At 39.0% G+C, this 23,516-nt stretch overlaps 1 protein-coding gene across 2 annotated transcripts in view; it reads left to right on the top strand.

Moving 5' to 3' along the window:
• RIT2 (Ras like without CAAX 2) overlaps positions 1-23,516 on the top strand; it is a 379,620-nt gene that overhangs the window by 11,799 nt on the left and 344,305 nt on the right. The window lies entirely within an intron of this gene.

The following is a 23,516-nucleotide window of genomic DNA, read 5'->3' as shown; positions in this document are numbered from 1 at the left end:
ACCAATAAAAGCACAGTAGGTATGTGAGTGGAAAAGAGGACGTAGTTTGGGAGGAGCCTAGGCTCAGGCTAGCATGAATACTCTTTGAGGACAATGGACTTGAAGATGAATAAACCCACTCTATGTTTAGGATACTCAGAAACACGAAGAAGTCAAAGTCAGTCTGTGGACCAAAATTTGGCAGAGAGGCAAGAATAAGTAAGATGTATGTGCCATGTTGCAAGAAGTGATGGTGTGCTAGGCAGATGCTGTAGAATCAGGAGCAGCACACATTCCTTGAAAGCCAAATGACAGGGACAGTTGGCCGCTGAACACAGATGAGACACTGAAAATAACTCATGTTTTATTTACCAACCCATTTTCCACCTGATACCAGGATGAGGGTAGGGTGGAAGAAAATTATTTTATGAAATGTTCTCAGGGGCACCTGGGGAGCTCAGTCAGTTATGTGTCTGCCTTCCTCTCAGGTCATGATCCCAGGGTTTTAGGATGGAGTCCCACCTGAGGCTTCCTGCTCAGCAGAGAGTCGGCTTCTCCCTCTGCCCCTCCCCTTCTCCTCTCCCCTTCCTCCTGATTCTTCCACATCTCCCTACCTCCTCCCCCTCCCTATCCTCCTCCCCTTACCCTTTCTCTTCCCTCTCTGCCTCCCCTGCTTGTGCTCTGGCTCTCATGTAGGTGCTCTCTCTCTTTCTCTCTCTCAAATAAATAAATAAAAATACTAAAAAGAAAGAAAGAACGAGCAAACGAAAGAAATATTCTTGGAACACCTTAGTAAAGAGCCTAAAGAACTCTTCTTACTCCTGCATGTTTTAGTTCAAAATGCTTATTAACATTTCAGTGAGAAATTATTTCTTGATTAACACTGAGAAAAACTAAGTTAGATTGTGATTATAACTCTGAATTCTAAAGCAACCACAAGTTTCCACATATTTTTCCTCTGAGGGTGAAAATTATCCCAGGTCATGATTTCATTTTGACAACCTTTGCTCTAAAATGAAGGAAAAGTGGAATGCTAAAGCATAGCAGACAGTCACAGAACCAGGTTGTAATTAAGCTATCGCACTTTCTTTCTGGTTTTAAGAAGCTCTAAAGTCAAGAAGGCAAGATCTATTCCAGAGGTAAAACTGTTGTTGATATCAAAAGAAAAAAATAAAGTTTTCTGTGCCCATTCCCGCTTTTTCCCCCAATGTTTACCTATGTACTTCTTTCTACATGTTTGGTTATAATGAAAGAGCATAAGTAATCTAATATCAGCTTTCAGAATTTCTTGAAACCCACGCCACAGACATTTTTAATATTTTTCTGCCCTTCAAATATGTATCTTTCACTTTCTTCATTCATCACACACACATCACATCACAAAAGCAGATGGAAAATATTTTTACATAGAATACTCTGCTGTGACAAGCACACAAGTTATCTCCCTCCCTGAGCTTATTTGCATTTTCCTTGAGTGTAATTCTAAGACAACCCAGTGTGTCTGAGGCAGTGTGGACTTTGAAGATGAATAGACTCACATTGAAATTCAGTTCTGCTACTTATAAGGTGAATGACTTTGCTGATTCTTCTTTTTCTTCCTGATCTCTTTGCGTTGGAGGATCCAGGGTTTATTCCTTGAAACTCACCTCATCTTTAATTTCTTAGATTATTTCATCCACCTTGTGGCTGTCTTTATATATCTTTGTATCTTTAGAGGAAATTAAATTAGTTTTATATGTAGATTAAAACCAGGAGACATCACTAACATGATTAAAATTAGAGACTAACAATACCCAATGGAGACAAAGATGTAATAGGAGTATGAATGAGTACAACCGCCATGGAAAATGGGTTGGCACTATATATTAAGTTGAAGAAATGCATAAGTTGGCCATATGATCTGGCAATTCTATTTCTAGCTATATATACCCAGCAGAAACTCACACATGTATGGACCAAGAGGCATGGCCAGAGTGTTCAGAGTAGAATTGTTCCCAAAGTCCCCAAATTAAAAGTTGAAATCTCCAAAATGCTCATCTGTATAAGAGTGAATAAGTCAATTGTATTAGAATAAATTTAACATTACAAGATGGGATTGGGAGGGAGACAAACCAAAAGTGACTCTTAATCTCACAAAACAAATTGAGGGTTGCTGGGGGGAGGGGTTTGGGAGAGGGGGGTGGGGTTATGGACATTGGGGAGGGTATGTGTTATGGTGAGTGCTGTGAAGTATGTAAACCTGGCAATTCACAGACCTGTACCCCTGGGGATAAAAATACATTATATGGGGGCATCTGGGTGGCTCAGTGGGTTAAGCCACTGCCTTCGGCTCAGGTCATGATCTCAAGGTCCTGGGATCGAGTCCCACGTTGGGCTCTCTGCTCAGCGGGGAGCCTGCTTCCTCCTCTCTCTCTCTCTCTGCCTGCCTCTCTGCCTACTTGTGATCTCTCTGTCAAATAAATAAACAAAATCTTTTAAAAAATACATTATATGTTTATAAGAAAATAATAAAAATTATTGGAAAAAAAAGAATAAATTTAACATTAATTTTATATAAGGGGTTTGTGTGTCTGTGTGTGTGTATGACAAAGAAAGGAACACCCATAAAATTTGAATATTAGTCACTTGTTGAGGGAGGGTGGGAGGAGGCGGTCGTTGAGAAGGGCACAGGGAACTCTGCAGTTCAGGAAATGCTCTTGTTTCCAGGTGTGTGGAGGTAGCATAAGTATTGACTTTGTGATCCACCATAGAACTGTAAAATTTTCTTTTGTGTCACTTCTTAAAGTATACTAAGTTTCATAGAAGAGAAGATTTAAGACGGTTTAAAACATTGTATCTCCATTCTAGACTTCCTTCCTAAACTCCAGTCCTGTATTCAACTCTCCACTTGACATCTTCCTTAAATAGCTAATAGCAATTTCCAACTAAATATGTCTGAAACTAAACCACTGATCTTCCCACACTTGTTCCATGTAAAGCTTCCCTCATATCAGCTGGTGTCACCTCCCTCTCTCTAGTTGCTCAGGCCCCAGATCTTGGGCTACCATCGCTCCTCTCCTCTCATGCTTACATGTACAAGTCGTAAGTCCTTCTGACTTTATCTTTTACATGTATCCAAAGGTCTCCTTTTCTCAAAATTCAGCTATTACTACCTTGCTCCCAGGTACCATCTACTATCTGTCACCACCCTGGTCCCATGTACCATCTACAATCCGCAGGATTTTCCTAACTCTTCTTCATGCCTCTACATCATCCCCTGGCATTTATTCTCAACACAGCAGCTACAGTAGTCCTTTTTTCCCACATTCTATATGTAAGTGAGATCACATAGCATTTGTCTTTTTCTCTGTGATTTATTTCACTCAGCATAAAACCCTTAATAAGGCCCATCCACATTGTCTCAAATGGCAGGATTTCCTTCCTTATGGCTGAATAATTTTCTAGTGTGTGTGTACACAGATGCGTGTACACACACACACACACACCAGGATTTCTTTCTCCATTCATCTATCGATGAACACTTAGGTTGTTCCATATCTTGGCTGTTGTAAGTAATGTTGCAGTACCCTAAAAAGTGATTTCATTGAGATTCATCAATTTTCCTTGAAGAGTCATTTAACGTCTTGAAGGTGAGGACCCAGAGGTGAGACAATTGAATCATATAGTGGTTCTATTTTTAAAATTTTTTGAGGAAACTTCATACTGTTTTTGATAGTGGCTGCACCAATTTTCATTTTGCCAACAGCATGCATTTCTATCTTTTTTCAGAGTGGTCCTTTTAAGCTAAAATTCAGATTTTGTTATTTTTGTGTTTAAAACACTGCCATGGCCCTGTTTCACTTACAGTGTTCTTATGGTCCATGTCACTTCTCTGATACACCTACCATCTCTCTTGCTTTCTTCCAGAGTAACAGCTTCCTTGCTGTTCCTAAAATATGCCAGACATGCATACTCTCCCCTTAAGGCCTCTTTCTAGCTTTTCCTCTTCCTAGAATAATTTTCCCCAGATATCTGTTTGGCTTGCTCTATTTCTTTTTGTTTTTGTCTCAATGGGCTTATCTTGACCAGCTTATTTTATTGAAAATCCTACCTATATATAACACCTTCTTATAATATCCTTTTCTTGGACCCACTTTTTTCTTTATGTAGTACCTATTATTTTCTAACCCAATTATTTATTATGTTATTGTTTTCCTCCAATCAGAATGTCTTTGTTCTCTCAAGTTCCCTGTGCATAAATGAAATAAAATTACCTGAACATGAGAAGACTCCATTTCTTTATCTCTAAAGCATGGATAATAAGGCCATCCTTGCCAGGGGATTGTATGATTCAAGGTATTAGCCGTGGAGATGTGTAAGCCGTGGGTGAGAAAGGAAAGAACTGATAGGAAAGTATCATTGGCCCATGCAATTAGAAGTGTGGTTTTTGCCATTGAGCAAAATGGGAAGTTTTAGGTTCTAAAAACTCAGAAGCTTATTCTCTCTCTCTTTTTAAAAGTTTTATTTATAATCTCTAAGTAATTTCTATACCCAACAAGGGACTCGAACTCACTACCCTGAGATCAAGTTGCATCCCCTTCTGACTAAGCCAGCCTGGTGCCCCTCTCTTAATCTGTTGTAGCAAAAGAAATATACATTCTCGGCATTGTAAAGAGACACAGCATAGACCTATCTATAATCACTAGATGCTTATATTCCAGTGGGCTCTAGACCTTTTCAGAAAGAACTTATACTGTAGGTCTGATATGAAGATTAAATTCAAATAAAACAGTGTCAAACTTAAGAGTAGATGCATGATAAATGTTTGAAATTCTTCTTTATTAATAAAATGTCTCGTGGTTGAGGTGAGTAAGAAAGAGAAGCATTAATAGGTGTAAAGGAAATATGCAAATTTACATTTACACATTCTAGTGGAAACGGAGTAAATAAAAACTTATTTATAGATCGTAGTAATCTTGGAAATCTCCCTATTAAAGAGGTTTTTGAACAAAACTATTCATGCATTTAATACGTGGCTTAGAGGTATTGAGCTCTTGCTTTCCACCCATTGTTCTGGGGACTGAGAAGCACAGCTTTCACCCCCACATTCACAAAAACTAGCATAATGGTAACAAGAGACTGGGAAAATACCATCACCAGAGCTTTAAAGCTGATAATGTTGGCGTTCACTTTTCTGTTTATCTTTTCCACATAAATGTGCCTTGGGTGAGTTAGACAGAACCAAAATAGAAAATCAGAGGTATCCGTCCTCTACTGTCCCTATTTGATCCTTTCTTGTCACAGTCTTTGCCAATAGTGTGGAGGTTTCTCCCAGGTACATGGCCCAGATGTCACCATCTTTCTTTCATCCTAAACTCCATGTGACTGTTCACTCATCCAAGGCTGGGGTTGTTTTGCACAGTGCTGAAGAGCCCATTTCTGAAATCCTGTTACCGACATCCGAATGCTGCGTCATTCGCTCAGTAGTGCTGTGATCTTGGGCACCTTGCTCGGCGTGCCTATATCTCACTTTCCTTCACTGTCAAATAGGGAGGATGATGCACTGGTCTTGCGAGGAATTAATGCATGCGCTTCCAATGAATTAATCAGAATGAAGTGCTCAGAGCAGTGCCTGGCACGTCTATGTCAGAGCTAGCTACTGTGGTGATTGCTGTCACGATGATCACCGTTATTATAATGTCTTTCCAAGAACCTATTCAGTCTAATTCTGGCCAAGAACTGGGTTTTCTACTTTTTGTCCAGTGCTGAGATGACTTCTTTTTCTCCTTATTTCCAGAAGAGCATTTCTCATTTACTTTCCTACCTGCCACAGCTGCTACCTGAGGTTTAAGGTAAACATATATTTGTGCAGCCCTGAGCAAATGGGCTAGAGTGATGGGGAGCCAAGGCCAGATTTTCTAACCAGTTTCTAGGAAAACAGGTGGCTGCTGAATCCCAAGCCTCCAGCCTTTTTGAAAGCAAGGGACGTATTTCCATCCTTTTGAAAACTCTTTGTTTGACCAGGAGGACTCCCTGCCTAGAATCATCCCAAACACTCAAAGAACTTTCTAATCCTTTTTTCCAACACTGCAAGCTTTTGTTTTAAGTGAAAAACCCCATGTACAGGGAGATTTTAGAATCAAATGATTTCAAAGGAGAAGTAGAGAAGCCAGGGTAGCTTCAATAGTCTGTTCAGTTTGAGCTTATCATGGAAGGTCACAGCTTGTACGTGTCTCTGGGTTGCTCTCCATCACTCCTGGCATGTGCAATTATTTTTAATTTTCAAATTTTATAGCTAGCACTTGAGCTACACCAGCTAATCCCTATCTAACTAATAAGGTCCTCTGCTTCCACCTTTATTGATTAATTATCTGTTGGAGTTTTTAATATCCATTTGTGTTTAATTTGCTGATATTAAAAATGCCTCATTCCTGAAAGTGATGAATGGTCTTCCAAAGGATAGGACTCTGGTTTTGATTTATGTAATATTGAGTTCACTGGAGTCTAGCTGGAAACCTGCCATGGGAGATCATTGTAATAAAGAACCCAATAAGAGTCTCTCTTCAGGTCTTTGAGAACTTGCCTACTGTCGGTGGATAAACTCTTTTGGGTTTTTTGTTTTGTTTTGTTTTTTTGTTTTTGTTTTGTTTTTAACCCAGATTTCTATGTAGATCTTTAGCACCAACTTCCAGAAAATGCTCCCAGTGGGACCTGTCCCCTAAACAAATTTTATGCCTCCCTACCTAACTTTTGCATGGGTAGTCATACTCAATGACCATCGAGGTTCAACGACTTTCATTTTCTCTGCCTATTTAAATTCCATTTGTTCTTGAAGAACCAGGAAGTGAACATCCAAACCTACTGTAATTTGTGAATTTGTAATTTGTCTTCCTCTCAATATTCCTAACTTTACTAGAATAGCTATACCATTCATTTAATACTTAACAGATTCAAATCTATATGTTTAACTTTCTCTGTGTATGTCCTATCCATTCACTATGCTACAAATTCCTTAAGTTAAAGTCCAGTTTAATATTTTAACTAAACCAATAGCTCTTGAAATATGGTCCCCTGGCCCTTAGTGGCTGCAGTATGAGTACTTGTGAGAAATGCAAATTCTTTCCCATCCCAGGTCTGCAGAATTAGAAGGAAGCTCTGAGGTTGGGATCCAGCAATTTGTACTTTAATAAGCTGTTTTGGTAATACTGTTATAAACTCAAGAGTGAACACCAAACTTGTCCTGAAATTGGCTGTACATCAGAATCACCTAGGAGAGTTTTTAAAGTACTGCCAGCTGTGTACCATTCCCAGTGATTTGGATTTTACTTGATCTGGGGTGCAGCCCCAACGTTATAACCCCACATGGTTATATTGTGCAACAATATTTGAGAATCAGTACTCTTTATCACACTTTTCTTTTTCCATATATCTCCCTGATTGTCTTGGTAGGTCATGTGTTTCTAAGAAGGTATCCATTTTTTCTAGTTATCTAATTGGATGGCATATAATTGTTCATAGTAGTCTCTTAGGATCCTATACATTTCTGAGGTATCAGTTGTAATGTTACCACAAGGCTCTCTTTCTCTCCCAGAATGACCAAGGCTAAGCAAGTACCAGACGCTCATATATTTGTTAGTTAAAATGGGTAATTTTAGTTGTTTTTTTAAATATGTTTAATGACCAAACATGATTTTCTTACCATCTTAGAAATTATTATAATTTTCATTATTATTAATATTTTCATGGTAGCACATATCTTCGAATGGAACAAAATGAGTACACATTATTGCTACCTGAAGAGGAATGAACTCTACAGTCCTGTGATATGATGAGCATGCTTTGCTTTTCTTAAAAATGTGGATTCACTCTTAAGTTTAGGAGCACTATCCTCCTTGTTAATCTCAAGGGATAGTGTTTAATACCATGACAGAGGAGAACATGATCCGTGGCTCAGATTGGCTCAGTACCAATTACTAACATATGGACCATGAAAATTCAAATAGGTTGAATTTTATAGTTCTCTTCAGTTCTTCTTTGTCTGTTTGGCTGGGGCTGATCCAGCCTGTCTTAATTAGAAAAGGTTCTTTCCTGGACCTCCTGACACACAGTAGGTCCACACTTGTCACAAATCAGTGTTTCTAGTCATTCCTTTGTTTCCTTCCTTCCATCTTCTTCTCTGGTCTGAAACGTTCTCCCTGCTCTGCTTGCTCTGGTTTTTGAACACGTACTCTATGAGAGACTTTTCATGATTATTGATACCTCTGCAAAGTTTTGATTATTGTAAATACAGATGTTATTGTGTATAAATATTCACTGTGTCTTAGTAAGTCAGAATCACTCAACTGAGAGTCAAGGGAACAAACATCCCCTAATTGTAAGTTCCTTGCCTTTGATATCAGATAGAAAGAAGTATAGTAGATAATATCCAAATTCTGTATACATTTTTTTCAGAAATAATAATGTTAAATATCTCATCCAATCAAACTGTCTTGGCAATTGAGTTAAATAGTTAGAATCTGCATCTTTGAAGTATTACTCAATCAGCCAGTGCATGAAGTTATACTGCAGATAAATGCATAAATAGATATTAGAGATATAATTTCCCTTATGCCATTTTGGTTTAGATAATATGATTACATTAAATTTTAAATGAAGTTTGTGTTTTTACATACGGGCTGCGGTTTGAATACATTTTCTCCTAAGTAGTAAGCTTTAAATTTATTTGTTTATTTGTCTATGTTTTCATACTGGATCTACCAAGTCAGTTTTTCTAACTGATGGGAACAACAGCTTGTTAATTTATGTCTACCATTTGACTTGTTTTTAATCCCTCGTTTCTTGAAGCTATCTCTCTATGTGCCATTCCAAATACATAAATTAATTAATTGTGAAGCTTTGATACCAACAGTGGAGGCATTTCTCAACAGAGTTTCCCCAAACATATTTCCATGTGAAAAAGTCATTGTCATTTTCTATGTCATCAAACCCCTGTTGTCCTGAATGTCTTCTTTAGTCCATTGAATGACATTAAATTCAGTCCGAAGTAATTAAAAATTCATAGTGCTATCAAGAACCAGATAAAGGAAATACTACTGTCTATATGACCACTGATACATACACAGTGTAGAATGACTGGAAAGCAAGAGCAAGGTAAATATAAAGCCTATCTATATAGAGACATTTCAAATCCAGCTCCAACCAAAATTCCGTAACTACTCAGTCTCTGTAATCCCAATGCTATGATAGTCAATACCAGGAAAATATATAATCTTTCAATTTCTCTCCAGCTTCCCTTGATCTTCCAAGCTTTCCATCAGAGCCACAAGGCACAGGAGTCTGGGGCAAAAATGAAAAAAAAACATAATAATTGTTTTTGGTGGATTGTTTGCATTAAATTTAAAATTTGAAACATTACATTAAAAATTTTTTTTTGGATTATTGAATTTTCTGCTCCTCCTCCTAAATTCTGTGTTTGCCTCACTCTATTCCCAGCTTGGCTTTTAACTTTGTACCACATATACATTATTGCCTATGTAGCCCAAAACTTGATAGCTCATCTTTTGTAAAGCCTTTCAACATGCTGTAGAAATGAATATTATGTGAAAGTAAAATTTAGTTTTCTAAGAGATAGTGTCGGTAGTGACGTGAGCAGCAACTATATCCCACAGTCTGCGTGGCCTTCATCAGTTCCCACAGATGGTCCTACCTCAAATTTCTCTCCTTAACCAAAGTGCTAGAAGTAAATCATGCAGAAATCAACTTTTCTTTCCTTTTTCACTGAGCTACCACAGAACTGACTTCTTTGGAAATTTCAGTTCTGAGGAAGACATTGTCTTCTCTATGCTGACGGGTTCTATCACCTGTAGGATGTTCACTCTCTATGCCCTTGTCAATATTTAAAGGTGCCTGCTTCTGAGAAACACAGCTTCCACCAGTTCTCCGTTCCGAGAAACAGAGAGGGGCGATCAGTAGACAAGCAGGGTCTATAACACTAAATTGTTGGTGGTAACATAGATTTAAAAAAAAAAAAAAACCTTTCCCTGAGATATAACCAAATTAAGACTGTCCTATTGCTACACAAACTCGGGGAAGCACATTTTTATCTTCTCAGTGAAAACCAGCTGTTTGGCTTTGCCATTGTGAGTAGACAGTGAATTACAGCAGACTCTGACGGACTCTGAAAGATGAGCATTTTCCTTGATTGACAGTGATGCAATTTAATAAGGAATACCACAGTAACCTTCACTCCTTTGGGGTTCACTTCTCTCATTTAAAAAATGAAAGCACTGAATTAGTTTAACTAGAGATGCTTTCCAGGGCTTAAAAAAATCCTTCCACCTGCCCTCATGATTCCTCAAGAAGTTCCTCTGTTTGACTCTAGGTAATAAAGCAAGTGTTCGTAGAATTACACTATAATTTCATTCTTTGTTAAAATTATGGAAGCCATTGTGTAGAAATTGTATAGAAATAACTCTACTTCCATATAAATATATACCATGTCTTTGTCAAAGCTTCCATCAGCTAATGTTTGATGATGAAAATCACATCATTTAAATCGTCTCTTTCACTAACAGAAAGACCAAAGTTCCCGTCACTATTCCAGACTGGTCCACCACAAAGGTAAAATAAGAGATCTATATCATAAGACCTAAGTTCCAGCCCAAATTTCTTGCTTTAATAATACTATATTGTTTGCAATTATCTAATGTCATCTTGCCTCCCTATCAATTCTTGGGCACTTGCTTCATAATAAGCTGTTTTGAGCACAAAATAGTTCTTGCCTGTTGAGCGTCTATCCTCACCAGTCAATATGGAGCTTCTATTTGAAACCATTATCCTCCCAGTTCACAGCCACATTGGTCTCTCATCCAAAAAGTTGTCTAAAATGCTCCCAAAATGCCCTGAGTTAATCTTGAGACTATAAGTTACAGAAACTCAACTATATACTCCATATTGAGTGAGATACCATTTTCATGTGGTGAGATAACAAACATTGAACTTTAATTAAATAGATTTCAGAGGATAAAAGCACTTTTACACAAAGTAGCTCAAGGCATCTCATTAAAATCTCGTAATAGTGTGAGCTGGTCAGGCAGGTATGATTTCTTCATTTTAAGCATGAAGAAATAGATCTTCGATTGTGGTTCATGAAAATAGATGGGACCTCGAGTCTTCTAAATCCAAGAGCCTTAATCTGAGGAGTAAGGATTTAGATCTCTGTGGAGTTCTTGCCAAAAAAAAAGCATATATTTCTTGACTGCATGTGCCTCTCCAGACCAAAGACTCTGTTTCTGTGCTAACAGTTTTACAAAGGTGGTGGATATCCTGCTAGGTGGGAAAGCAGACATTTAAAAAAATATATATTGTGTTTGCATGTAATGCCATAGACAAAAGAAGGCCGTGACCTGTTCTAACCATAACTATCACTAAAATTATCCATGAAGTAATGCATATGGAATGACAAATGATTCAGGATATCAGTGTTTGGAATTATATCAGTGCTTGGCATAGTTTCATTTAGATACATGTGGTACTTACTTTAGATACATTTAGTACTTAGCTAGATGTAGCCAAGATCCAAGGAAGAATGGACTCTGATGTTTTAAAAATATTGCAGAAGAAGGAAAGGTTAAATAAAACAGATGATATTTTCTCTCAATTATCACAGACAAGGGATAGAACCATGAGCATTAAGAATCCTAAATAACAGATTATCCAAAGGTCATCTTTGTCTTTGGAGCATATAATGTAATTTCTTTTGTAGCACATCTTCCTGCTATGTAACTGAACAGCCAATTTTGTTTTAATTTCTGGAGAATGATCAGTTTAAGGTGAAGGACTCAGGGGCATATGTGGCTCCCCAGCAATTGGGCTCAGAGTCCCAGCCACAGGAGAGAGTCCAAATGAAGATAATCCTGAACTACTGTGCATAGCCACATTTATAGAAGCAAGGAATTTCCTGGGGGTGGGGGGACTGTGGGAAAGGCTGCATTATTCAGCATTTTATTTCCTTAACATGTTTCGTACCCTCATTTGTTATATCACCCAAAGCAAAGGAACAATATAAGTGCCAAAACAGATGTTCAAACTTCAAACAAGTTTGGTCATGGTGACAACAAAACAGAAACAAAAAACAAAGCATATCTCTGTATCAAGCTTTGTATGAATAGTCTGGTCTTCCCTATGAATTAGTATATAAATATATTGAGGGCAACAATTATATTGTCTCATATTGAAGTACAGTACAGAGGCCAATGTCTTGAAAAGCATAAATACTCAATGTATATATGTTGAAAGAAAGAATGAACAAAACATATGCTCTTTACTTTTAAATTTAGAAGAGGGGAGCCTTAGTGGTACAGTCACTTACGCATCCAACTCTTGGTTTTTGCTCAGGTCTTGATCTATGAGTTGTGAGATTGAGACCTGCATGGGGCTCTGTGAGTGCTGAAACTGCTTAGAGATTCTCTCTCTCTCTCTCCCTCTGCCCCTCCTGCCCTCTGTCTCTCTCCAGAGTAAATAAATAAATCCTAAAATAAATAAAGAAATTTAGAAAAAAAAAAGTGGAGACTTGATTTTTTAAAATAGAAAGACCTACCTGAAGAAGTATAGCTTGACTGTCAGTTAACTTTATTTTCAATTAGCTTTCATTCTATATTTCCCCCCAATAACTAATGACAAAACTTTTATGATATCTTAATCAACTCTTTCACAGAAACCTCTTTAGATTGACTCTGTCAGGGACAAATATTATGTGGAGAATATTGAGCATAGATATGTTCCAATTGACTTTCTTTTTGTTGGTTACTATGGATTTAGGTAATTTGAAGTGGCTGTTTGATAGCGATCCAAGGAAAGTGGCATGAGAACTGTGAAAAAAAAATTTTTTTTTAACCAAATGAGCTGTGTTCATCAAAGTTCACTTCAAGTTCAAGAAAGTATTTGTGGACAAATTTCATGAATAATTCATTTTTAATTTTGCTATTAGCTGTTAATAAAATCAAAGAATGATTTATGATAGACTAATTTGCTACAACTAAGTATATTTCTTATTATCCTGTTTCTATTCTTGCCCTGAATTACCACAGTTGGGTTTTTTTATTTGTTTCTTTGTTTTCTGTTTTTCATGATGAGAGCAATTTATGTAAGAGAGGCATCATAAAAGTCTACCTCATGTGTACTCACTGTATAGGAACTAGGCAACTTTTCATGCTGTTTCATTTTTCTGATTAACTACTCTTATTGTACTGCCTACAATAAAACACCATTTTTAAGAAATACTTCAACACTGAAGAACTTGTAATTAGGCATCGTTGTTTTATACATCACCATTTAAAACAATGCTAGGTACCTCAAAACCTCTCCAGAAAGACAACTTCAAATAATAAATCATTAATAATCCTTTAAAAACATTTGGATGTCTACAAAGTTTTTGCTCTGTTTTTGCAGTTCTCTTAGAGCCAGTGAAAGCTGGTATAGAGGGTAATGTGCCTATTTCAAAGAGGACAAATCAGAGATACTGTTTTGCTCAAGACTCTGCAGCTATTACATGGCTGATATCAAACTAGAGCCCATCCCTTCTGATTGTTGGTTATTAGCTTTGTAACTGTTCCTATATGAGTAATAAATTATGAGTATGTAAAATTGAAATGCAATATATGAAGACACAATAGACTAACAAATGTGTTTAACTTGAGGCAAATTTTGACTTCTAGATGTTTCTCTGATATCATTTTTCACTTGGTGTGTTTCCAAAAAGAGATCGTGATATTTGTAAATGTCACCGAAACACCACATGGTTGTTCAAGAGGTGGGGTGCCTCTCCTTCCTCTCGCCACATCTGTTTGCTTCTCTCCTCCAGCCCTTCTGTGTCTACTTGAACAGTGGTCTTTAGACTGGTGAGCTGCAGAATGGCAGCTGGCCCCCAGCACTACCACACCAAGAACCACCAAAGAAATACAGCAACTTTATTTCAGGAATGATAAAGAGCAAGTTATACTCAATAATCCTATGAGTGGTCTCTGTGTTGTTGGTGTAGGTAGGCAAATTCCATCAGTCTCATCACTGAAACTTAGAGGACTAACTGAATACAAAAAAAAATATCCTCCAAAGGGCACTTTGAAATAAGGTCACAGGTAGCTTTCAGTTACAGTATTACTGCAAACACATACTCTGGGATCAGAGATAAGAAAGAACCATGGTGCTATTTTTGGGTGGGACGGAGTAAGGTCAATTCACAATGAATTAAAATTAATCAAAAACCAAAGAGTTGTTTGGGGATCAAAGGGTAATTAAGTGATTCATGGGGTTGTTTTGAAGATTAACTCCATTAATATACATAAAATTCTCAGAATAGTGCCCAGCACATAGTAAGAGCAGAGTGTTATTATTTATAGCAAATATTGAAACATACCCAAAAATTACCAGGCATGGTCTTCTCACCCAGAGGTCTGGAGTCTATAGGCTTCCTGTTGTGTGTCGGACCCCTTGCTCTGGCTCCCCTTGCCAGCTTTGACTGGTCAGTGTAGCTGCTGAGCCTCTGTACTGAGCGGCTCTTGATTGCCCTTGGTGGACTGAGGTGTGGTCACCATCCCCAACTTTCACATTAAAGTGGGCATCATATAGTGGGTCATTCAAGGTCATTCAAGATCTATCTCCTTATGCCCCCCTAGCCACTTTTAAGTCCTATAACAGCTCCCTCCACAGAAACTCTCTTCCCGCATTCTTCAGTTGATCTCCTCCTGCCTGCCAACTCTACCATGATGGCGCTTCCTCAAAGAAGCCTTTTGCTTCCTTTCCTTTCCCTCCTTCCTTCACTTTTTTCCACCTTCCCCCTCATCCTTCTTCCATCTATAGGTGACAAGGTGCTCCCGCGTCTCCTCACATGTCACTATGACACAGACAGCAGTAACTCTTGAGTAATAGCTTTCAGTCCCCTCATAGAGTACAGTGGTCCCCTCCTCCACATCTGGGCTTTCACTTTCCACATTTCAGTTGCGTGCTGTTGCATAGCCAACACTGGCAGTTCAAGACAGATCCAAGAGTCTTGAAGGTGAGACTTCAACCCTGAGAAGGTGAATAGTCCTCTAACATGACATCACAATCATTCATCTCACCATATAGGCATTATCTTCTTACCTCATCACAGGAAGAGGGGTGAGTATAGTATAGGAAGGTATTTTGAGAGAAAGACCACATTCACACAACTTTTGTTATAGTATGTATTTTTAAAGATTTTATTTATTTATTTGACAGAAAGAGACACAACAAGAGAGGGAACACAAACAGGGAGAGTAGGAGAGAGAGAGAGCAAGAGGGAGAGGCAGGCTTCCCACTGAGCAGGGATCCCAGGACCCTGGGATCATGACCTGAGCCAAAGGCAGATGTTTAACTACGGAGCCCCCCTGGTGCCCCTTGTTATAGTATATTTTTGTACTTGTTGTAATGTATTAGTTATTGTGTTAAACCCTTACTGTGCTTAATTTATAAATTAAACTTCTAACATGACATAAAAAAGTATATACAGGGTTCACTACTGTTTTATTTCAGGTATCCAATGGAGAGCAATATAAGAATGTCCATATTCTTAGCATAGGCTAAGAATAAAGCAGGTCCTCAAAGAAGTTGGATGATGGAACACAGGAAGGAAGAAAGAATGAAAAATGGGAAAGAGGGAGGGAAGAAGGAAAGAAGGAAAGCTCAGGAGTGTAAGAGGAAATGTGGTTGGTGGAGGCCTTGACGCACACATTATAGGGACAGAGCATGATGCAGTGAGCGCTCATGTTGATGAAAAATGAATTTCTTATTCATGAAGTACTATTTGTTAAAAGGGAGAAGATAGGAAATAAAAGTACCTGAGTTTAGGGGAATCTGGGCCGCTCAGTTGGTTGAGCAGCAGAGCCTTGATTTAGGCTCAGGTCATGATCTCAGGGTCATGAGATCGAGTTCTGTTTGGGGCTCTGTGCTAGGCATGGAGCCTGCCTGGGATTCTCTCTCTCCCTTTGCCCCTCCAACACCCTTTCCCCCAAAAAGAGAAAAGGAAAAAAAAAACTGCATTTAAATAGTGCTCTCCCATGTAGGAATCTGTGACAGTTATGAAGGACTTGGTGTCTCTACTTTAGTTTGTTCATCTATGAAAGAAGCAGGAAAGATGATGCAGGTCCTGTTTTTCTCAAGGTGGAAGAACTAATAGCACAGAGTAGTTAAGAATACATGTCTAAGAATCGGACTCAACCAGCAGTATGACAACGAGGTTACTATACCTGTCTGTCCCTCTGATTCTATCTTGGTAACATAGAGAAAACTATAGTACTCACTCCTTAGTTTACGGAGAGGATTGATTGAGAGAATGCATTTAAAGCAGTTAGGACGTAACAATTGCTCAATAAATATGAACCATCATTAATGTCATCATGATAATTAGTATATACTTTGTGAAATAATTCTGTTAGCTGCTTACAAGACTAGTATATAAATCACAAAAGTTGTGACATGATGATTTTTAAAGAAGACTGCAAGTTCCTTGCAAGTGGGGTGACCATCTGCTCAGGTTTGCCCAGGGATCCTGGTTTATTCCTGTTGTGCTAGCTTAATTACTCACAGAAGGCTCTTTCATTCACAAAAGTCTCCTGGCTTGGGTAATAAATTATATGGACATCCTTCTTAAGAAAAAGGAACCTCAGGAAGGTACACAGCTCATAACAAGAATAAGCGTCCCATCTGTAGAATAAGTGGGTGACAGCAGGTGACATTAAACCAGGCACTGAACTGTTTTCTTGGGTTTCAGTTTCTTCAGCAGGATATTGGAAGGCTCAGTTTCCCTCCCTTCCTTGCTTTTTGAGAGTATCAAATGAAATAAGCACATAAGGGTTTTGAAAGCAAAATAAGTTCTTTAATGTCCATGCAAAATTTTTAATCTAGGGGCTGAACAAACAAAGGGGGAGAAGGAGAAGGTAGGGCAGTGAGGTAAACATGTAGGTTATTTTGTCATTTAGCTTGGGGTTACTGTGGGCTGAATGTCTGGGTCAATGTGATCAAACATCCAAATGTGCAAAAGCCCCACTCAGTGACGTAATTCACAAGCAATAAATAAGTGACAGGAGAGCATGAAGAATCAGAAAGCTATGGGTTCAGATCCCACAGCTATCACTTACCCATGTGTGGCCTTGGGCAAAACATTCAGACCATCTATGGACCTCATTGTTCTTGTCAGTAGAACAGAACAGTAATATTTGCCTTTGCAGAGTAAAGGTGAAGAATTAGGGCAATGTGATAGAGCATGGTGTTCTGCATAGGGTAGGAACTCAGTAAAGACTGGAGTCTAAAAGTCAATAAGACCCAAAGATTTTATTTCTTAAAAAATATATAGAAAAGTAAGAATACTGTACTGAGTGAAATTTTAAGCCTTTGTGCCTCAGTTCATTGGTTATTTTTTTGAAGATGGAAAATAGCCAAAATCTTAATGAAATCACAGTGTCTAATAGCATTTTTCCTTGCATGTGATGACAGTGAGTTTTGCAGTCTTTGTGACAAGTATAAAGTATATGACAGAAGGCGATTTTTGCCAGCAACAGCAATGTCCTGATGCTCAGGAGTCTCTCATATTCTAATCCGACAAGAGCTCAGAACTTCAGGGACAGGAGAGACTTCATTTTCTTTGTAGATGAGAAGTCCATAATGATGAACTCATGGGTGTGTAGTGAGCCTGATGAATCTAGAATTATAGGCTCCGAACTTACCTTTACAGTGAGTGTGTTTCTAGCTTGCTTGCACATGCTGCTAGAGCTGAGAATTCAAAAGAAAAAATAACACTGACTTTGGATATGAGGAAGGAAAACCATTTTGGGGACTTACCTGTCATAAATCAGGTCACCCTCATTTTCAATGACTACATGGCACCCCCTTGATGGCTTTAGCTGTCATCACAGCTCTACTTTAGGAAGACTCATGGGGATGCTGCTGGTCCTATAGAAAAAAAATGGAAATTTTCCACTGGGAAATTAGTTGTATATGAATTCAGATGAAGATATCAGAATGACGAACATCTTCTTAATGTCTGGTCACTTGGCCACCAAATTTTCATAATGAGTTAAAAATACATCAATTATATTGCATCCAATACATTCTTTCTTATTTTTCAGTTCAATATTTATTACCCCCTCACCGATCTTATTAGTCAAAAATGAACGAAACAAAACGAAAACAAAGCAACACCCCCCCCACCCCAACCCCACACTAGTCTTCTTACCTCCAGCAGTCACTGATGGATGATCCGGAGTGAGTTTTACAAATCCTTGTGAGATTGCTTTGTTGTTAGTTGTAGCATTTTTGTTTTGTTTTGTTGGTTCGTCATTTGAAGAATTAAAAGATTGAACTATGTGGTTTTTAAGGCTCTCTACTTCTGTAAATAATCTGGATACCCTTTTGAACAACATTTATAAAGCAACCACAAGATACTCTTTTTCTTCTTGATGACACAAATTATCTTTAGAGTTAGTCCAAAAGAGAGAGGACTCAGTATCCAAACAGAATCTATTGGATCACACTGGGTTCTGCTCTGTCACTGGAATGGTATTTCATTGCAGAGTAGATCCTACAGTACATCAAGGACACAGCGTTTAAGTGGACCATGTCCCCTGGTCTGTTCCTCTGAGCTATTCACTGGTCCCTCCTGGTTCAAACACAGATAGATATAGCTCTGGTGGAAGGGATGCAGTTACAGGAAAACAAATCAGAAGAATAATTAAGAAAGAAAATCTGAGATGTTGCCTCTCACTCTTCTGGGTCCAAATCTCCTTCACCAAGGCCAGTAATGTCTAGAGGAGCAGGAGTCTGGGCTGCTTTCACTCTTCTCATTGGTTTGGCTCAACTCTGTATCCATATGCTCATCCTGGATAAAGTCCGAGAATGTTAGGGAGTTGTAGGGCCAGAAATATTTAACATGCATACAATCTAAGGATCAGTGTGGTTTAAAGGAATTTACAGACTCTTTGAAGAGGTTAGACCTACCCATAACAATAGGTTCTAGTATTTCTGGAATTCAGAGTTTATAGATTTAAAAAGGTTGCCGTGGTCAGGAAAGGTGGGAAATTAGCTCTATGTGGGAGACAGACGTGCTGAAGGAAAGGGGCAGGCCCTTCCAGCCAGGCTTGCACAAATGTCCAGAGGCAATAAGAGTGCTCCTGGCATCCACAGAGGTCTAACAGAGTCTGGCTCAGTACATGGAGGGCTCAGGATTGGGCAGAAGTAGAGCTGTGGTTAAAGGAATGAGAAGGGGACAGACTACTAAGAGATTTGAAATATCAGCCAAGGAGATTCCAATTAGCAAAGTAGGTATTAACAACACAAAAGAAATATTTACAGTCATAACTTAAAAAGCAGAAGCTTAACACTCCATGACATGGATTTCGCTGGAGTTGAGGATAAGATAAGACAGGGTCTGGACAAGGAAAGACTCTCCTTCATTGGCATCCCTTTAGGAAGAAATGTCTTTGGTAAAAGCAGGGAGTGCCTGTTTGAAAATAGGAATGTTTTAGTAAATACAAGTGTTTGATAGCAATATTAGACTGGATTTTTTAAATGAGAAGTTAATATCTGGGTAAATTTGGGGTCACGTTATGCAGGAAACAGAAACACAATGCCATTTTAAAAAAAAATCGTTGTTCTAGGAAAAATGCTATATACTATCTTCTCTGGACACTATTGTTTTAATCTCCAGTCCAGTCTAATAAAGACTACCTAGGTAAATGCACACAGAATTTGTGTAGGCTGTAGAAAAGATAGGATGATAGCATAGGGGACACAATCGCCTCAGATCAAAAAGGACTTACTATGTTGCTCATGTTACAGTGTAAATCCAAAGATGTTACATGAATCATCACAGCCATAAAGCTAGTTAGTGCTCGGTACTGGACTAGAACTTGAGTCTCCTGACAATATACTATTTTCAAGAAAAACATAATAGAGATAAAACAGATAGGATCTCAAGTTACAAAGGGCCAGACTTAAACTCAACGTGAAGCTGTATTTCCCCAGGAGAGAAGCTATCCAACTATAAAATGTCACAGAGGGAAGTGTACAAGTGGAGGTTTCAGCCGTCTGGTCAGGGACATGAGCAAAGAATTATTGCCCCAACAGTGAATTTGCACTCAACGCTATTAGCTACTGATAGATTGTGACTTTGGGGATATGATTCTATGATGCACATGTACATATGCAGAAATGGAATTTTGGTTTCTCCATAGCTACCTATAGAAAGCTCTTTTATGGGTCATTTCTGCCCCCAACCCCCTGCCCAACACCTCTTCATCCCACAGCTGAGCTTGCTCTGAGAGGGTTTGTGAAGAAACAGAAAGGATAGGTCATAGCAGTATTTGAAGATTTTGGAAATGAACCTCTTTTTTTTTTTTAATTTCTTTTCAGTGTACCAGAATTCATTGTTTATGTACCATACCCAGTGCTCCATGCAACACGTGCCCTCCACAATACCCACCACCAGGCTTACCCAACCTCCCACCCCCCGCCCCTTCAAAACCCTCAGATTGTTTTTCAGAGCCCACGGTCTCTCATGGTTCATCTCCCCCTCCGATTTCCCTCAACTCCCTTCTCCTCTCCATCTCCCAATGCCCTCTGTGTTATTCCTTATGCTCCACAAATAAGTGAAACCATATGATAATTGACTCTCTCTGCTAGACTTATTTCACTCAGCATAATCTCTTCCAGTCCCATCCATGTTGATACAAAAGTTGGGTATTCATCCTTTCTGATGGAGGTATAATACTCCATAGTGTATATGGACCACATCAAAGAAACAGCTAAATTTTTGGCATTGTTATCTCAGGACAAAACAAACCCCTCTGTGTCTTGCTAGATGATGCCCTGAAGGGAGGAAATTAGGCATACTGCCAGACTGCCAGAGGCAGGCTTGCTCAGTGGGTAATAATAATAAAGCTCTAGAGGCAGACACCCCTCAAATCCAGGCTCCGAAATTTGCACATGGTGTGACTGCAGCAACTTAGTTATTTGCTCGATGACTCTGTGTCCTCTTCTGTAACACAAGATTAGTATGTGTACCTACTTCATGGCTGTTAGTGATGAAGTTCTAGAACCTCTAGGTGAGGTTCGGTGGGCTGAGGTCCGAGCCGATGACCAAGAAAGAATTCTTGAGTCATCTTTGGTGCAGAATGGTGGTTTATTAAAGCACGGGGACAGGACCCGTGGGCAGGAAGAGCTGCTGCCCCGGGTTGTGAGGGGTGGCAGGTTCTGTACCCTGTGGTTGGGGGAAGGTGAGGGGAAGGGAGGTGTCAGCGGAGTTTCATGTGCTAAAGAGGGCCTACAAGGGGCCAGGAAGTTGGAGGCCTACTGGAGGCCTTGCCCCTGCGGCTGGATCAATGTTGTCTTTAGACCAGCCATGAACATTAAGATAGCTGGGAGACTTTTTGGTGGGATGTCACAATCCTGCTATCAATCATCTTTGTTAGTGAGATTTAGGACATTTGTAAGCCAAGGGAGACTCCTATCTAGCAGGATTGTGAGCTCTGCAAGTTAACTATTTGCTTATTGTTCATGGCAGTCAGGGCTGCCTGAGGGATGCTACACAGAGGACAGAGGGGGAGCGGATGGAGAGGGGGTGCAAGGCGCCCGCTTTTGCTTTGTCTTCAGCCAGCCTTGTGCTCCCTCATCATTAGGGCTGACCAAATGAGTTAATGATGTGAAGTGCTTACACACATTTTGTGTTTGTGACGTATAAGCTGCTGTAATATCCATTATGGTTGTCATTACTATGGTTCCTCCCATTTTGTTCTGGCCTCGAATAAACCAGTTTACTTTTTTTATACTTCATGTGTTCCATGGTTTGCATGCAAAAAATATGTTACAGGAATTTAATATTTCACTGTATGTGCGTGTGTGTATACATGTATTCCACTGTATGTATACAAGAGTCTGTGTGTACGTGTTCCTGTGTCTGCATGTTGCTAAAGTTTTCATGGAAGCCATTTTACAGATCACTTTATACATAATAACAAGACTTTAAATATGGAAATGTAATGTATTGGTGACTGTCAGTTATGCCCACTCTCTCTGAGATTTTAGAAATGAACTTTAGAACTAGTGGAAAGAGTTGTGGACTCCCTGTCACAGAGCAGGATTCAAACCAGATGCATTAATTATAAGGCATGCAACTTTGAGAAGATATTTTCATAATCCTGAGTCTACTCTTCCTTTGGAAAATAAGGATAACACAAATTGATCCGCGTTGTGAGGTGGCTATAAGAGACAGATGAGAAATAAAGGTAAGATTATTTTTGAAAATTGAAGGTTCTGTATGAATGTTATTTCTTCTAAATGTGCACAAGTCCACACCTGCATCTCAGGACATGTGAGTGTTCGTATGGCAGAACAGACAGGAGTTCACAGTATGGAGGCAGACAGACACTTGGCTTTGGATCTGGGGTTTTCTCTGGCTCTGCCCTTCGCGAGCTGAGCACAGATTTCAGTGCCCTCCCTTACTAAATAAGCTGTCTTGGTTTGTTCCAGAGAATTGGATTCAGAGTTTGTTCCAGAGAACAATTGTTCCAGAGAACAGTTTGCTCGAGAGAATTCGAGAGGATTAAAATAAACACTATAGGTAATGAGCTGAAAATGCCAGGCAAGTATTAAGGACTTAAGTAGTTATAATAATTTCTATTATCACTCAAGAGAAAAAAAAAAAAAGTGACAAAAGCCCAGCTGAGCCTCCACATACTATCTAGTAGCTCAGCAGGTTACTCAGAGTTGCAGCAAGAAGAGTTAGAGCCCACAGTGTGAACTGAACTTCACAGAGGATTTAATTCATGTCCAGTCCATTCTGGTTCCAGGAATCTTCTCTGCCTTCCTCAGAATCCTGGTGTAGAGACATCCCTCCACAGAGCTGCAAGGCTTGTCCCTTTATCTCCTAGAGGGCTTCGATCAAATGTTATCTTCTTTAGGAGACTGCCCCTTGGCAACTGCCCCACCTCCACCCCCTGGGTATATTTAGGTGTCTTCTTGGCACTTACTATTTCCAACAGAATTCATAGTATACCTTTCATTTTCCTATTGTCTACTTATTACTATCTGCGGCAGGATTTTTTTTTTTTTTAAATTCTGTTCACTCCTGCTCTATCACAGGCTTCATATAGAGTATATGCTCAAGAAATACATGACTGGAAAATATATATATCAATTTCAGGGAAAGAAGTTTATGACTGTACAGCTCTAGTAGAGGGACATTTTATAAGCACTGAAGGAACTGCAGAAATCAGTCAACATATTTTGGGGACTGCCCTGTTTCTGCCAATATCCTATATATCTAGAGTTCACTCCTATTTTAAGCTCTTTAGTAGGAAGAACTAATATATTCTCAGAATTCAAATAGTGTGAAGTAAGTACCCCATTATAAAGCAGAGGAAATTGAATAGAACTTAGATGTTATCACAAAAAAGAAATCTTTCTAGGAATGCCAACAACACTCTAAAACCAGGCCTGTATGTTACTGTCCTTCATCTCAGCTTGTTTCTTTTGAATTAGCGCCCCATGTT

The sequence above is a fragment of the Mustela putorius genome, unplaced genomic scaffold (assembly GCF_011764305.1).
Source record: "Mustela putorius furo isolate JIRA1106 unplaced genomic scaffold, ASM1176430v1.1 tig00003858_pilon_pilon_pilon, whole genome shotgun sequence".
Taxonomy (NCBI): Eukaryota; Metazoa; Chordata; class Mammalia; order Carnivora; family Mustelidae; genus Mustela; species Mustela putorius.
This window is presented reverse-complemented; position numbering and strand designations above follow the sequence as displayed.